The 17,501-nt window shown below is 48.4% G+C and overlaps 1 long non-coding RNA gene across 1 annotated transcript; it reads right to left on the reverse strand.

Annotated features, from left to right (window-relative positions):
* Positions 1 to 891: 891 nt before the first annotated feature.
* LOC133355046 (uncharacterized) lies at positions 892 to 16,878 on the reverse strand. Its single transcript, XR_009756656.1, has 3 exons — positions 16,789 to 16,878; positions 6,773 to 6,892; positions 892 to 4,093 (listed from the first exon to the last, which is right to left on the reverse strand). It is a non-coding gene; the product is annotated as an uncharacterized LOC133355046 (long non-coding RNA).
* Between the last annotated feature and the right edge of the window lie 623 nt (positions 16,879 to 17,501).

The following is a 17,501-nucleotide window of genomic DNA, read 5'->3' on the forward strand; positions in this document are numbered from 1 at the left end:
TGGTGGTTGGTTTAACGACACGTTTATATTTACATAATCTAACAAAAAAAAACCTTTATGGGTTTAGAGGGTTCCGGGTGTAGTGGATTATGTGTTTAGAGGGTTAGCATTTTAGGGGCATAGGTGTTTTAAGGGTTAGGTGTCTAGAGGGTTCGTTCTTTAGAGGGTTGGGGTTTAAATGTGTTGGGATTAGGTTACAGATTTAGGGTTTTAGAACGTTAGGGGTCTGAGGGTTAGGGTTTTAGAGGTTGAGGATTTAGGAGGTTATGAGTTCAGAGGGTTAGGGGTCTAGAGGGTTAGTTCTTTAGAGGGTAGTGGTTTAGATTGGTTGGTATTTAGAATGTTAAGGATTTAGGGTTTTAGAAGGTTAGGGTTTCAAGGTTTAGAGGGTTAGGGATTCAGAGGGTTTAGAAGTTTTGGTTTTTAATGGCTTAGACGGTTAGGGTTAAAAGAATAAGGGGCTTAGAGAGTGAGGGTTTTGGTAGGTTAGGGTTTTAAGGGTAAAGGGGTTGAGGGTTAGGGGTATAGGAATTTAGAGGGTTAGGGGTTGAGATGGTTAGTGTTTTGGTGGTTTAGAGTTTAAGCTTTTAGATGGCGAGGGGTTTAAAGATTAGAGTTGCAAGGGTAAATGGGTTGAGAGGGTTAGCGGTTTAGATGGTTATGGATTTAGATAGTTAGGGGTTTAGAGGGTTTTAATTGTTCGAGGTTTAGTGGTTAAGGTCTCTGTGCGAGTCCAACATGTTTGTATGAGTCTATGGTAAGATAAAAAGAGTTCAGTTTAATTTGTATATTTCGAAACAATTTGTTTACCTTTCCTGTGATGTTTTTGTATCATATTTTTGTTGTTATTTTCTGACCCACAAGATTGGACGTCTGTGAAAACAGATCGTTATAGCTCATCAGATGCATCCAGTATAAATAAATATTCAAATTCTAATTCTATTGACCTCTGTGCGAATCTATAGATTTCTGTGTGAGTTTTTGGGCCTTTGAGTGTATGGATCTCTGTGTGAGGCTATGGGTCTCTGTGCATGTCTATCGGTCTCTGTGAGTATGGGGTCGCTGTGTGAGTCTGAGTGTCTGTAGGAATGTATGGGTCTCTGTTGGGGTCTATGGGTTTCTGGGTATGGTTGTTTGTGCGAGTCTTACATGCACAAATTTAACTTAAAATGGCCATTGAGGGTTGCGGAATCCAAGTTGAATATTAAGTTCCCTGCAGTGCAAGCCAGCTCTCTAGTCGTGTCATCAAACAGCCCCTTTAATTCTTTATAATAATAAAATAGACTTAGTCCAGGAAATCCACACTGAGTCACAGTCAGGTCCTGAATTGTTTTTTTACATTTTCGACGAATGAATGATGAGTTCTTACACAAGTGGAGGGGGGGAATTCGAGAGACTTGCACCGTTGTTTCAACTGCCATAGAAACAAACTGGTGACCTTAGGATCATCGCAAATCCAGTGTGCTAACCATTACACTGTGGCAAATCACCCACACGCTCACTCACCGAGCTACACGCTCACCTGTACACACATTCACTCAGGACCGCAGCTCACAACACTTCTCTTTCTGCTTTTTCTCTTTTACTGACAGCATGCATAAAACATCAAGGTGCCTTACAATGGGGGGGGGGGGGGGTAAGAAGTGGCTAAGTTAAAATTCGAGATGCTTTCTTAAAAGATAAATATTTTTAGGGGGGACCTGAAGGCCCAAACTGAACTAGACTCCCTGACCAACTTTGACAGAGAGTTCCAAAGTCCAATGGCCACCAAAGCAAAATCCCGGTCGCCCATGGACCACTTTGAGCTTTCTTCTCGCGATACAGAGATCTAAATCAGCGATTCTGATGATGCAATTTACATGAAAGTGACGCTTCACAGTGGACGTTACAATTCCCGCTGATGGCATTACTACTATAATAGCCCAGAAATGTGTGTAATGCACGTGACGTCACTCCACATACCCCCTCCCCCGTCATTAATAATAAAATAATCATGAGCGGGTGGATTTTTACACTCACGCGGAAGGCCGAGTGGAAAGATAGTTTTTTCGCAAAGTTGCTTCAAATATGACGTTTCTTTACAGAAAGTAAAAAATAAATATACGCAGCAGTGCTACATCCGTACGTGACGTCACTGCAAAAGAGACACCCCCCCCCTCATTCATAATCATGAGCGGGTGGATTTTTACATTCCCGCAGGTTGATTGGAAATAATTTGTTTTACGCAAATTAACTTTAAATTTGACGTTTCTTTATTGAAATGTAATCAAATCAATATTTCTACGCAGCAACAAAGTGTATTTGGTGTCTTTATTTATTTCTTCAGCACTTGAAACAAAAGGTAAGTCTAATTTTTGCTTCTAAATTATTATAAAAGTAGCCTATAGCCCGTCCAAGGACGGGTGTATTGCAGTTAATCTGAAATATTCAATCGAAAATAAAGACCCGCTCATGATTATTAATGAGGGGGTGGGGCCAGGGTCCACATGAGTGACGTCATCATTACATGATTATTGATGAAGGGGGGGAGCTCCATGTGGAGTGACGGAATCTGCTCATGATTATTGATCAGGGGGGGAACTCCATGTGGAATGACATCATCCACTCTTGATTATTAATGAGGGGGTGGGTGGCGTGGTCCACATCAGTGACGTCATCCGCTCATGATTATTAATTAGGGAGTTTGTGTCCCGCGCGTGACGTCACTCCACATGCCGCACCCCCGTCATTAAGGTAGAGCAGAATTATTATTTGTTGCAAATTCGCTTTAAGTTTCACGTTTCTTTATTTAAAATGAATCTAATAAATAATTCTACGTGGAAAAAAATTGGATTTGGGGTCTATATTTTTTCCTAAGATAAGTCTAATTTATGCTTCTACATTTTGGTTAAATAGACATTTCTCGGTGATTTTCCAGATATTGTATTGCAATCCAATTTATTTGCACCCCAGCGACCGAAAGCAGAAAATAATAAAGTATCAGAGCAGTGAATTAGAACAAATTGAAGGTCAGTTATATACAGTGCTACAGTGAAATGCAGTGAAGTGTTTTATGACATAATTTCGTGCAAGATTCACTGCCATTCAATTAACACAAGATACAATTATACTCTGCTAATTTTTTTCGTAAATATTACAGCTTCCGTCCTAGGATGGGCAAAGAAGCTAGTTTGATAAGAGTAGGCCAATGTGTGTTGCTGTCACGGTTCAAATTTTCCAAATTCACAAATGACCGACAAATTCCTCAATTGGCATTCCACAAAGCAACATCACAACATGTAGCTACTGCAGACTACTGTATGTGCTGTACTGCGCCTTCGTGATAGCCTTGCGCTGTAAGCCTTGCGATTTTACACCTCCCCCTTTTATATCGTTTAGAAAATACGTTGTCACTTCATTATCAACACCACCGCTACCCGACTAGCATTGCCTCAACCCACACTCATGTCGCTGACAGCATCGTCTGCCCTTTCTCGTAACTGTCGCCTCTCAACCTTCACCTCCACCTAACCCTGTACACAAACTACTTTGCATCGCGCATAAAGAAATGTTCTGTACTATGGAGTACAATATAGTAATTACGCATGATATTTTAGTGATTTTATTTTCATAATGTACTGCTAATAATGTTTTAACGTTTACTGCCGAAACTAGTATTGAGTGTAGTATTTTTAGTAATTGAATGTAATGTTGCGGATACGTCTAGGATGAAGATGCACGCATTAACACGGCTTCAGCATTGTTTAGTCCTCGTGGCAAAATTGCGTTGATTTACGTCGTTTCGGTATTCGTTGTCGCACATTTAAGGAAAGCATCCCCGACATAAACCGGGGTATTACTGTCAACTAAATTATTATTATTCAAGACTTACCACCTCACGTGTAGGTCGTCGCGATCGCATGCTAGAAGCTTGCACATTTGCCTGTTTCTCATTACGAACGTGTCCCAAGGCCTTGTTCAGATCACCTTGAGTGTGGGCCAAGGCAACTGCGTGCACGGACAGTGACCCACACTCGGCGCGGAGACGTGCCACCACCCCACGCACCTCGCGGCTGTACAGGTACATGTGGCGCACACTCACATTCACCTCCACCTGTCAGGAGGACAGAAACAAGAGTTAGGGACAAGGACATTTTTATTATTGTTACACTTCCTGACCCAGAAAATCCTAAGTCTCAAGAATATTTTTAACGAGGGTCATGCCATTTTTTTGGCAGCAGGAGGGGATGATGATTGCATGTGTCATCCGAATTCAGTAATTTTGCAAGTAATTTCCAGCATTGGGATAGATGAGCAATACATGTTCAATTGGAAGGGGTTTTTTATTTTATGGGAGGAAATCCATGTGTAGTGAGTCCAACTGAGTTGCAGAAGTTCTTCTTCAGAGGCAACACAGTGCATCGCACGCCGTGCTCTGCTAGAGCCGGCATCACTCTGCAACACACACGATGCTGTCCGGCACCATACAGTTACATCCCCAATGTCACTCACTACACATGTGTAGAGTAGTATGACGACATGACATCATGAGCGCTGTGAGGCGCAATGACGTCATGTCACGGGAAATACTTAAGGGGGACCTCGTGGCGAAAGCGGGGTCGTTGTGGGAGCCCGGGATGGTGAGCGTCTTAAGAAGGTCTCTCCTGCTCGTGACCGGACGGTGTTGGCTGATCCCCCGTCCGGGTTCTACGAGTAGGAGAGCCGAAGATACAGCCAGGGGTAGGGCTCAGAGAAGTCTGCAAGAGCCGGTTAAGATTACGTGGGGTGCTGCTCTCCTCGGTCGGGTGGTGTTGGATAAGCCCCCATCCCAACTCGAGTGAGAGGCCAAGAGATAGCCCAGGCTAGGAATAGATAGAGCCTGACGTCCGCGTCAAGGACTGAGTGTAGGGACACCTACCTCTGGTGTGTTTTGTTACCTCTGTGTTAATAAACTGGCGCAAGCCCTTACTAAGAGTTCAGTCTACGAGTCGTCCATGTACAGCAGGTGGAGAACATACACACTCCTCAATTAAGCCCACAAATCAACTATGCATCATAACGCTGGCCTGTGGAAACCTAAGTTTATGAATAAAATAATTGACGTGGCTCAGCGGTAGTGCATTTGCCACTTGTTGCAGAGGTTTGCGGTTCTATTCCGACAGGCCGTCCTGGTTAATACTAAGATGTACGAGCCGTAAAATAAACGCCATCGGCTTCACAGGGGACATCGAATATCCCGTTTAACATGTAGGCTTTCACGACGAATATCATCCATAAGAGGTTTGTTTTGTTAGATCGTGTAAATATATGTGTCGTTAAAATCCACCACCACCCGACACAGCCAACTAGTAAGGGTTGTAATGTAAACAGAACATGCCAATTTGTCACTAGTACAGCACACTGGTGTGTTGGAGAGCCAAGCCACAACATTTACAATCTGAGTACGATGTTTTGCCAGTATTACAACTAGCTTCATCAGGCGACAGACAGATTTGTGGAGAAGTCCACCTGTTTTGTTCCTTATATAGAGGCGTAGATGTGGTGACCACACTTCACGCTCTTGCGTAAAGTGGAGGGGGGGCGATTAATGAGTCAACGTACATTATGCATGTGCATTATACGAGCCCTTTAATCTTGTCCTTCCAGTCCATTGTGTGTATTAAAATAAAATAGCCGTATCAATGACAATACTATATTCTATCAAAAAAAATAAAAATATATTTTGAAACAATCTTTTTTATATGTTATGTTTGTTTCGGCTTGGGTCTAATTGTCAACGCTCAACTTACGTAGGCTGTAATTGACCACGGTCCCTTACATTATGGCAAGCCTCGGGGCCACTTCCTGGAGTTGTGGAGTTCTGCCATTACTCATACGGTACATTTCATTAAAGCGTGTTTAAAAAAAAGTATTTTAAAATATTACTTATTCAAAAGAAGTTTTAGCATCTGTATATTAGTGCTGTTACCAATACCTCAATGAAGCCCTCATATATTGCTCATACATGTGCAATAATACAGGTCGACGACAAGCGACTGTGTTCATTCAGACGCTGTCTCCCCGACAGACCTGTTCTTCACCTGAGGACGGCTGCTTGCGTTGTGGCCGAAACGTCGTGAAAATTGTATTTTATTATGTTTTATTTTATTATTTTATTATTTCCCTTCTACGTGACTTTACCGAAAGAACCAAGAAGAAGCGACTGTGTCTCCGTCTGTTTATTTCTTCGTTATATGGACAGCTCGCGTTCCGCTCTCTCGGACGTTCCGCGGCGCGTCGCGTGAGCTGGCGTCCCGCTTCCCCGCTCCCGCGCACCGCTGGCAGACGGCGCGCTGGGAGCCGTCTCCGCGTCGCCACGTGGCCGATGGCTCACGGAGACCCGCGACGTGGTCCAGCTTCCAGCTCTCACCAACTGACCTCGAGCCCCTTCCGGCTCTCCATTATATCCCCTTCCCGCGTCACCCAGACTCTGCCCTTCACCACACCCCTTGAGAACTTTCCAGATAATACCACCCCCTAGCGCCCGCGGGCTCCACCCTTGAACCCTTCCCCCGATGGCTCGTGTCGCCTGGATGAGTTAGGGGCTGGGGCGGCGAAGCCCCAGCCTACGCTCGCATTACACATGTAAGAATTAAAGCTGTTGGGAATGCATCCCCATATATACAATTGTCTAATGAACTCCTTTATGCGCCGATTTGATTAGTGGCCACTTCTCCAGCATACACATTTTGAGCGCTAAGCAAGGTCTGCCTGTACAATAATTTTCACTATTATTATTCAAGCACACAAATACCTCTCTAGACGTGGGCAGCATGGCTCGACCTCTGGTCTTGCTCCGTGAATTGCCGGCATTCTCGCAGACGCCCCATGCCTCACTGCATGCAGCTAAAGACATGGCTGTACTCTCCAATTGCTGTCAAATGAGAAGAGAGTTTAAGACACCATGAAGCACTTTTCTTGACACTGCAACACCACCACACCATCTTGACTAGTTTTACCGTGTCAATGACCACATATGCCAATGCAATTTATATACAGTGAGGGAACAAAGTATTTGATCCCCTGCTGATTTTGTATGTTTGCCCACTGACAAAGAAATTATCAGTCTATAATTTTAATGGTAGGTTTATTTGAACAGTGAGAGACAGAATAACAACAACAAAATCCAGAAAAAACGCATGTCAAAAATGTTATAAATTGATTTGCATTTCAATGAGGGAAATAAGTATTTGACCCCCTCTCAATCAGAAAGATTTCTGGATCCCAGGTGTCTTTTATATAGGTAACAAGCTGAGATTAGGAGCACACACTTAAAGGGAGTGCTCCTAATCTGAGCTTGTTACCTGTGTAGTGACATAAGAAGGGAGGGGGGGCTGCTGTAGGCACTGGGTTCCCAGGGGGTCCAGACGCTTTTAAGCCTTTGGGCGCCAGGCGTTGGGTTCCCAGGCGCTTAAGCCTTTTTGGCGCCGCCAACGGGGGGGGGGGGGGGGGCTGTGTGTGCTCTGTGGGATGTCTGGTGGCGCACCCCACCCCTCGTCGGACCAGGCATAAAAGGAGAGCTCCCTGGACGATCGGGGCCCAGTTGTAACTCAAGACCCAAGACCCACGACCAGCCATCTGAAGACCCTGGGATGCTGTGAGAGCCAGCGCTGGGACTACGACCTTGTGAGGGCGAGCGTAGCCAGAGTAGAGTATCTAGAGTATCTAGGCTGTGTAGCTAGGCTGTGTACCTAGGCTGTAACAGAGTATCAGGACTGTTGGAGTGTTGTATTGTAATAAAGAAGTTACATCTACAAGTGTCTCCGGAACCCGTTACACCTGTATAAAAGACACCTGTTCACAGAAGCAATCAATCAATCAGATTCCAAACTCTCCACCATGGCCAAGACCAAAGAGCTCTCCAAGAATGTCAGGGACAAGATTGTAGACCTACACAAGGCTGGAATGGGCTACAAGTCCATCGCCAAGCAGCTTGATGAGAAGGTGACAACAGTTGGTGCGATTATTCGCAAATGTAAGAAACACAAAAGAACTGTCAATCTCCCTCGGCCTGGGGCTCCATGCAAATCTCACCTCGTGGAGTTGCAATGATCATGAGAACGGTGAGGAATCCGCCCAGAAATACACGGGAGAATCTTGTCAATGATCTCAAGGCAACTGGGACCATAGACACCAAGAAAACAGTTGGTAACACAGTACGCCGTAAAGGACTGAAATCCTGCAGCGCCCGCAAGATCCCTCTGCTCAAGAAAGCACATATACATGCCCGTCTGAAGTTTGTCAATGATTCAGAGGACAACTGGGTGAAAGTGTTGTGGTCAGATGAGACCAAAATGGAGCTCTTTGGCATCAACTCAACTCCCGTGTTTGGAGGAGGAGGAATGCTGCCTATGACCCCAAGAACACCATCCCCACCGTCAAACATGGAGGTGGAAACATTATGCTTTGGGGGTGTTTTTCTGCTAAGGGGACAGGACAACTTCACCGCATCAAAGGGACGATGGACGGGGCCATGTACCGTCAAATCTTGGGTGAGAACCTCCTTCCCTCAGCCAGGGCATTGAAAATGGGTCGTGGATGGGTATTCCAGCATGACAATGACCCAAAACACACGGCCAAGGTAACAAAGGAGTGGCTCAAGAAGAAGCACATTCAGGTCCTGGAGTGGCCTAGTCAGTCTCCAGACCGTAATCCAATAGAAAATCTGTGGAGGGAGCTGAAGGTTCGAGTTGCCAAACGTCAGCCTCGAAACCTTAATGACTTGGAGAAGATCTGCAAAGAGGAGTGGGACAAAATCCCTCCTGAGATGTGTGCAAACCTGGTGGTCAACTACAAGAAACGTCTGACCTCTGTGATTGCCAACAAGGGTTTTGCCACCAAGTACTAAGTCATGTTTTTCAGAGGGGTCAAATACTTATTTCCCTCGTTGAAATGCAAATCAATTTATAAAATTTTTGACATGCGTTTTTTCTGGATTTTGTTGTTGTTATTCTGTCTCTCACTGTTCAAATAAACCTACCATAAAAATTATAGACTGATCATTTCTTTGTCAGTGGGCAAACGTACAAAATCAGCAGGGGATCAAATACTTTTTTCCCTCACTGTATGTAAAACTGCTCAATTATTTACAACTAGCCTTTAGCCCGTCCAAGGACGGGTGTATTGCAGTTAATCTGAAACTTGCAAGTGAAAAGCAGACCGCGACGTGATATTCATTGCATTAATGCGTGTGCAATTTGTAAGGGCGCAGTGACACAGACCTAATTCATTTTAAGGTTATAATCCCTTGTTCATCATGACGTCCTTTTTACTTTGATGTCTCAATAGCATTACGGAGATTGCTTGACTTGAGGGTTTTGCCTTTGTAGTGAGGTTTGTAAGTTAACGCTGAGGAGGGGGGAGGAGGCACCTCGGCCCCCCATGTGGAGTGACGTCAGCCGCTAATTATTATGAATGGGGGGAGGTGTCCATTTGGAGGACGTCACCTTATGATTATTAACTAGGGGGGCTGTTCGATGTGGAGTGACGTCACCTGCTCATGATTATTAATTAGGGGGGTGCGTGCTCCATGTGGAGTGATGTCATCTGCTCATGATTATTAATGAAGGGGGCTGTTCGATGTGGAGTGACATCACTTACGCATGACTACACTATGTGTAACACAATTTTTGTCCCTGGGTAGTAAGTGTTATTTTTTAATTGCTTCTGCCTAAAAAGTATAGAAAATGGCTATTATTCCCCACAAACTTTGGTTTTGTGACCAGGACAGTGATATTTAGAAATGTACCTATTTTCAATGAGAAAACGGTCGAATTTGTGTCTTTTTGTTCACATAAAGTCAGAAAAAAAAACATATGAATCGAAATTAACATGTATTTATACTAAAGTAATACAAAATTATTACAAAAGATTTAGAAGTGAGTAGTTTTTTGAGATTTGCAATTATACTGTAAATTACTTTCATGAATCAGCCCCCAAATGTAGCCTCCCATCATGTTCTCATTATACTGTCCTTGGTAGCGGCGTTCAAAGTCCAGTATATCCTGGTGGAAGCGCTCGCCCATTTCCTCCGAGTGCGCTGCCATATTCTCCTTGAATTAATCAAGATGAGCATCAAGGAAATGGACTTTGAGGGACATCCTACAGCCCATTGTGCCATCGTTCTTCACCAGAGTCTCAACCAGCTCCACATAGTTTTCGGCCTTGTGATTTCCCAGGAAGCCCCGAACGACTGCGACAAAGCTGTTCCAAGCCGCTTTCTCCTTACTTGTGAGCTTCTTGGGGAATTCATTGCACTCCAGGATCTTCTTTATCTGTGATTCGACGAAAACACCAGCTTTCACCTTTGCCTCAGACAGCTTCGGGAAGTACAGTGGAACCTCGGTATACAACCGCTTTGGAATACGTCGAATTTGGTATACGTCGTATACATATAAAATATATCTTGGGATACGACGTCTTGCTTGGGATACGACGCCTTTGCTAAAACTTGTGTGGGTCGGGATGAGTCACCGCGTACAGTACCCGCGTATGCCCCGTTCACGACTGAGACAAAGCGAGAGTGGTGGGGTAGCGGGGGGAGGCGGGGGACGTGGGGGGGAGGGGCGGGGTGGCGTGGCGTGGGGGAGAGGGGCGGGGGATGTGGGGAAAAGGGGCAGGGTAGCGTGGTGGAGAGGGGCGGGGGACGTAAAGGAGAGGGGCGGGGGACGTGGGGGGCTGCCCCCATGGAGGGCCCCAGGTCGAGGCGCGTGCTACTTGCGGGGTTGAGACACGCCACGTGGCCAGCGCAGCTGGCAGCAGCGCGGTCACGTGGCTTCTGTAAGCATTTTCGTAATTAGTGTCTAAATTATTTTATACAACCCCATTAATGTATAATATGCCATATAAAATATAATTTATTTTCCTCTGGAACGGATTATTTCCTTTCCATTTATTTATTATGGGAAAAAATCGTTTGGTATACGTCATTTTCGGTATAAGTCCTACCTTCTGGAACGAATTAACGACGTATACCGAGGTTCCACTGTAGTCTTGAAGGTACTTGAAGGATGCTGACTCCTTATCTACAGCTCTGACAAATTGTTCCATAAGGCCCACTTTGATGTGCCGTGGTGGCATCAGCACCTTCCGGGGGTCCACCAGTGGCTCCCACTTGACGTTGTTCCTCCCCACAGAGAACTCGGTCCGCTGTGGTCAGTCCCGCCTGTGGTAGTGCGCTTTGGTGTCCCTGCTGTCCCAATGGCAAAGATAGCAGGGAAACTTGGTAAAACCTCCTTGGAGACCTTTCAGGAATGCCACCATTTTTAAGTTTACGATGACCTCCCTGCCATACTCATCATACTTCAAGGCATCCAGCAAGGTCTTGATGCTGTTGTAATCCTCTTTGAGGTGCACCGAGCGAGCCAGGGGAAGAGACGGGTACTTGTTACCATTACGGAGCAGCACGGCTTTGAGGCTCCTGGATGAGCTGTCAATGAAGAGGCGCCACTCATTCTGGTGACAGGCGATTCCGATTGCCTCGAACAGACTCGTCACATTGTGGCAGAAGCAGAGCCCATCTTGACGGGTGAAGAAGCTGCAAAAAGGTTGGTGACGCTTCCTCTGATCTGCGACTTGCACACTTGCATTCAACCAGTTTCACTGCTTGAGCCGAGACATCAAAAGCTCAGCATTGGACTTGGTGAGACCAAGATCTCTGATCAAGTCGTTGAGGTCTTTTTGGTTTCTCTCCTCGGCTCCACCTCTGAAAATGTCATCTGGATCTACATCTTCCTCGCTCTCTGACTTGCATTGAAAATTGTAAAACATTTTAAAATAAAAAAAGTTTTACAATTTTTTATATTTTATAATATAAAATTCCGAGCAACAATTGTCCATCTTACATTCCATAGTTGTTTTGCATTGCTGGCAGGTGAAATGAGGTGCCCAGGGTTTATCTTGATCCCCGACAGGCATGCCGAAATATCGTAAATATGCCTTGTGGGCCTCACACATCTTAGCATATGCTTCAACAGAGTACTTTTTCGCTCTTGTATTGATAAATTGGCCGCAGACATAGCAAAATGCGTCTGCCGGATGCTTGCAGCCGCTTAATGCCATCTCAGAAAAATGCAGATATATATCCACTTCGGCAGCTGGAACTAAACTGAACTGGTGGGCTTAAGGCCCCTGTATTTATACTAGTATTTATATTACTGGAAAGTTCTAGAATGTTCTCGAAGTTACTCCAAGTTTACTCCGCACTGAATCTATCTGGAATGCTCAATGAAAATAGGTACATTTAAAAATATCACTGTCCTGGTCACAAAAGCGAAGTTTTTGGGGGGAATAGCCATTTTCTGTACTTTTGAGGCATACGCAATTAGAAAATAACACTTACGACCCAGGGACAATTTTTCTTACAGTGTTATTCGTAAGGGGCAGGGGGAGTACTCCATATTGAGTGAAGTTACCCGTTTTTGATTATTAATGAGGGGAAATGGCGGAGCCAGGATTTTCAGGTAGGGGTGGCAACTCCTCCAGCAATGAAAAATGATAGTTGTTAGTAAGTAAGGACGTGTCCCTTGCTTTTTATTCGACGCGTGTGCGGCGATGTGTGCAGCCATCAATCGAGGGTCGAATTCGAACTGTGTGTGATCGGCATCGCGCTCACTTAAGATATGCCTTCAGGGAAGTCGTGTACTGTATACGCAACTGCGCACAATTCTGTGAGTCACTTATACCTGCTTTGACGTTACTTATTGCCAATTATGGACTCAGACTATTGTCCTATCATCTCATAGAGTCCCTGGCACATAATAGTATGCTATGCAGTGGCAGTGGGGGTCGCAAAATGCCGATTTATTACTAATAAACCCCAATGATCCGATCGAAATTAGGGATTTAGATCGGATCATTGGGGGGGCACGTGCCACCCCACCCCCCACTAGCTCCGCCAGTGAGGAGGGGTGGGGGGTCCATTTGGAGGACGTCACCTGCTCATAAATATTAATGAGGCGGGCTGGTCGATGTGGAGTGAGGTCACGAGCGTTAAGGACAGACATTCCTGGGTGGTTATTTACAATAGTTATTTTGGTTAGACTACATAACAAACTAGCCAAGATTATGTCATAAGACTCTCCAAAAAGGTGAATTGTCATGTCCACAAGCATTTAACGTGCTAATTATTGTTGTTTGAGCTCATTGGTACATCAGTACACTTGGTTAATATAAAAAATAAAATTACGTAGAGGGACAGATATTTGAAGGAGACATTGCTTATTTATTATTACTGTACTTATATTCTGCACAACGATGCGACAAATAATTTTGTCTGGTATGCATAACATTCTCCACATGTAGAGCCACTTATAAAGTGCTATATAGTGCTATATTAGTAGTAATGTACATGTGGAGTATGATAATTAGCTGTACACATATACAATATTATATAGTATACTAAATAAAATAATTAATACTGTATCGTCATTGTGAAAAATGTAAGTCCAATAATAATCCAATAATCCGCGTTCCTGTGGGGGATCAAATCGTGGGTCCTGTAACCTGCGGTACACCGTGGAGAGTCGTTAAACAATCCCCGTGAAAACATGTTTACGCTGACGTATGCTATGGATTATGGGATGAATTAACTGCACAGTTGCATTAATTACATGAAATAAAATCACTGATTTTTTTATTACGCGTTTTCTAACACCCAAATGGTGCAACATCTTCCATGTGCATAATAGAGGTTTTTGGGTTAGATCGCGTAAATACAGAAATGTGTCGTTAAACCCGCCACCACCCGACACAGCAAAGTAGTACGGGTTGTCACGTAAACAGAACGTGTAGTTTATACTTTAGTTTTCTACGTTGTTGTTTAGTAACTGCAGCTACATACTATTAACATTCTTTTCCTTTGTTAATGCTACTGCACCCCCCCTTGGTGCTGTTGATCCTGCATAATGCATGGGCATAATATGACTATGAAACCCCCCCCCACCCACCTCCTACGCATTTCCCATGAATATGCGAAATTCCTCTTCATATGCACATTCTTTTTGTTAAGGCGCTCTTGCACCTCCAACGCAGCGTATATATAAGCTCCTAGCTTGCTTGGTAGTGTCTCATTCTTCACCTGAAGACGGCTGCTTGCGTTGTAGCCGAAACGTCGTGAGAATTATTTTATTTTATTGTTTTATTTTTATTATTTTATTACTTCCCTTCTACGTGACTTTACCGAAAGAACCAAGAAGATGGATCCCTGCAGTCACGAAAGCTTTAAATCGATTATTTATGATACTTGATATCCAAGTAAATACATGCTAAATACTTCCTAACAGATCGCGTGAGCACAGCTCGTCTGTACTGAGACAAACCCAAAAGACGACTTTGCTGGATTACGGAAGCAAATCGCGAATCACAAATCCCCGAATTACAGGGATTTGTAGATTACCACATCGCGAATTATTGGATTTCTGCTGTAACAAAAGACATTACGCCTCCTGCACATATATATGTCCCTCTACGTACAAAACAACTATGTATATCGGCCTTTTGGGAGCGCATCTCAGACAGCATGGGTTCAACGCAAGCAAACTCTGGACCGGTTTTGACATTCAGTGTCTCCATCAGCAGTCCGATTTGGAAGAAACCACAGCTGAAACTTTCTAAATGGTTAGTAGCAATTCCCACTGTCGACGAGTGCTCATTTGCGTGTCGCGTATTTACAGGTGTCAAGGTTGACCCGATTCGAACACAGCGTCCATTCGCCAATCAACATCTGGTAGCACGCAAAACAGATCCTCCATGTCGCCTCAACAGAGTGTGAGGCAAGTGCTGGTAGCGAGCAGCACCACGAAGGCCACACGAGGCGGTGGCGATGTCTCTAGACACCGCACCAGGTGCTTACATTGAACCCGAGTCGACCTAGGAGAGGCCCAGGGCGCCAAGCACGACGCTGCCCCCCCCCCAGGCACACACGAGTCTGCCCCCCCCCAGGCACACACGAGTCTGCCCCCCCCGGCACACACGAGTCTGCCCCCCCCCCAGGCACACACGAGTCTGCCCCCCCCCCCCGGCACACACGAGTCTGCCCCCCCCCCCCCAGGCACACACGAGTCTGCCCCCCCCCCAGGCACACACGAGTCTGCCCCCCCCCAGGCACACACGAGTCTGCCCCCCCCCCCAGGCACACACGAGTCTGCCCCCCCCAGGCACACACGAGTCTGCCCCCCCCCCAGGCACACACGAGTCTGCCCCCCCCCCAGGCACACACGAGTCTGCCCCCTCCAGGCACACACGAGTCTGCCCCCCCCAGGCACACACGAGTCTGCCCCCCCCCCCCAGGCACACACGAGTCTGCCCCCCCCCCCCCCAGGCACACACGAGTCTGCTCCCCCCCCCCCAGGCACACACGAGTCTGCCCCCCCCCCCAAGGCACACACGAGTCTGCTCCCCCCCCCCAGGCACACACGAGTCTGCCCCCCCCCCCCGCACACACGAGTCTGCTCTCCCCCCCCCCCAGGCACACACGAGTCTGCCCCCCCCCCAGGCACACACGAGTCTGCTCCCCCCCCCCCAGGCACACACGAGTCTGCCCCCCCCCAGGCACACACGAGTCTGCTCCCCCCCCCCAGGCACACACGAGTCTGCCCCCCCCCAGGCACACACGAGTCTGCCCCCCCCCCCCAGGCACACACGAGTCTGCTCCCCCCCCCCAGGCACACACGAGTCTGCCCCCCTCCCAGGCACACACGAGTCTGCTCCCCCCCCCCAGGCACACACGAGTCTGCTCCCCCCCCCCCAGGCACACACGAGTCTGCTCCCCCCCCCCCCCAGGCACACACGAGTCTGCCCCCCCCCAGGCACACACGAGTCTGCTCCCCCCCCCCAGCCACACACGAGTCTGCCCCCCCCCAGGCACACACGAGTCTGCCCCCCCCCAGGCACACACGAGTCTGCTCCCCCCCCCCAGGCACACACGAGTCTGCTCCCCCCCCCCCCAGGCACACACGAGTCTGCTCCCCCCCCCCCCAGGCACACACGAGTCTGCCCCCCCCCCAGGCACACACGAGTCTGCCCCCCCCCCCAGGCACACACGAGTCTGCTCCCCCCCCCCAGGCACACACGAGTCTGCTCCCCCCCCCCAGGCACACACGAGTCTGCTCCCCCCCCCCCAGGCACACACGAGTCTGCCCCCCCCCCCCCCAGGCACACACGAGTCTGCTCCCCCCCCCCCCAGGCACACACGAGTCTGCCCCCCCCCCCCGGCACACACGAGTCTGCCCCCCCCCCAGGCACACACGAGTCTGCTCCCCCCCCCCCCCAGCCACACACGAGTCTCCCCCCCCCCCCCCGGCACACACGAGTCTGCCCCCCCCCCCCCAGGCACACACGAGTCTGCCCCCCCCCCCCAGGCACACACGCCGCTGCCTCCGACTGATGCGGGACGCTCGCTCTGAGCCCGTGGGGTTCTCGTGTCTCGCCGCGCGTGTGGACGCGTGGCGAGATGCGAGCTGCGTCGCTTGCTGTACAGGAGGTCGTCGGTTCTACCCCGACCCCGACTGCGGCTGCGTGTTGTGAGTTCGCGCGTCTCTCTCTCTCCCCGAGTTCGCGTGGATTTGTTTCCGGGTTTCCCCTCCACATTAAGAATCAACGCGCGTTTGTCTGCTATAGATGTACACGCGATGAAACGCCACTTCCGTTGAGGTAGAATGTGGTAGTCAGGTCGATTCTGAAAAAGAGCTATAATACAGCTCAGTGCGGAGCCTTAGCTGGTAAAATATAAAAATAGTGACTATAGTTGTGAACAGTTTAGTTGCCTCTTACCTGCGCCGCTGTCTCCACTCGCCCCGCGCCGCGTCTCCCCGGGAACCAGCCGCGCGGTGACGTCACCATCGCTTCGCGACGAGGGGAGGGGGAGGGGTGAACGGGGGGCAAGGGGGTGACGTCACCATCGCTTCGCGACGAGGGGAGGGGGAGGCGTGAAGGGGGGCAAGGGGGTGACGTCACCATCGCTTCGCGACGAGGGGAGGGGGAGGGGTGAACGGGGGGGCAAGGGGGTGACGTCACCATCGCTTCGCGACGAGGGGAGGGGGAGGCGTGAAGGGGGGCAAGGGGGTGACGTCACCATCGCATCGCGACGAGGGGAGGGGGAGGGGTGAACGGGGGGCAAGGGGGTGACGTCACCATCGCTTCGCGACGAGGGGAGGGGGAGGGGTGAAGGGGGGCAAGGGGGTGACGTCACCATCGCTTCGCGACGAGGGGAGGGGGAGGGGTGAACGGGGGGCAAGGGGGTGACGTCACCATCGCTTCGCGACGAGGGGAGGGGGAGGCGTGAAGGGGGGCAAGGGGGTGACGTCACCATCGCTTCGCGACGAGGGGAGGGGGAGGCGTGAAGGGGGGCAAGGGGGTGACGTCACCATCGCATCGCGACGAGGGGAGGGGGAGGGGTGAACGGGGGGCAAGGGGGTGACGTCACCATCGCTTCGCGACGAGGGGAGGGGGAGGGGTGAACGGGGGGCAAGGGGGTGACGTCACCA

This window comes from Lethenteron reissneri, chromosome 6 (assembly GCF_015708825.2).
Source record: "Lethenteron reissneri isolate LAM-NWPU_2019-01 chromosome 6, ASM1570882v1, whole genome shotgun sequence".
In the NCBI taxonomy this organism is placed as follows: domain Eukaryota; kingdom Metazoa; phylum Chordata; class Hyperoartia; order Petromyzontiformes; family Petromyzontidae; genus Lethenteron; species Lethenteron reissneri.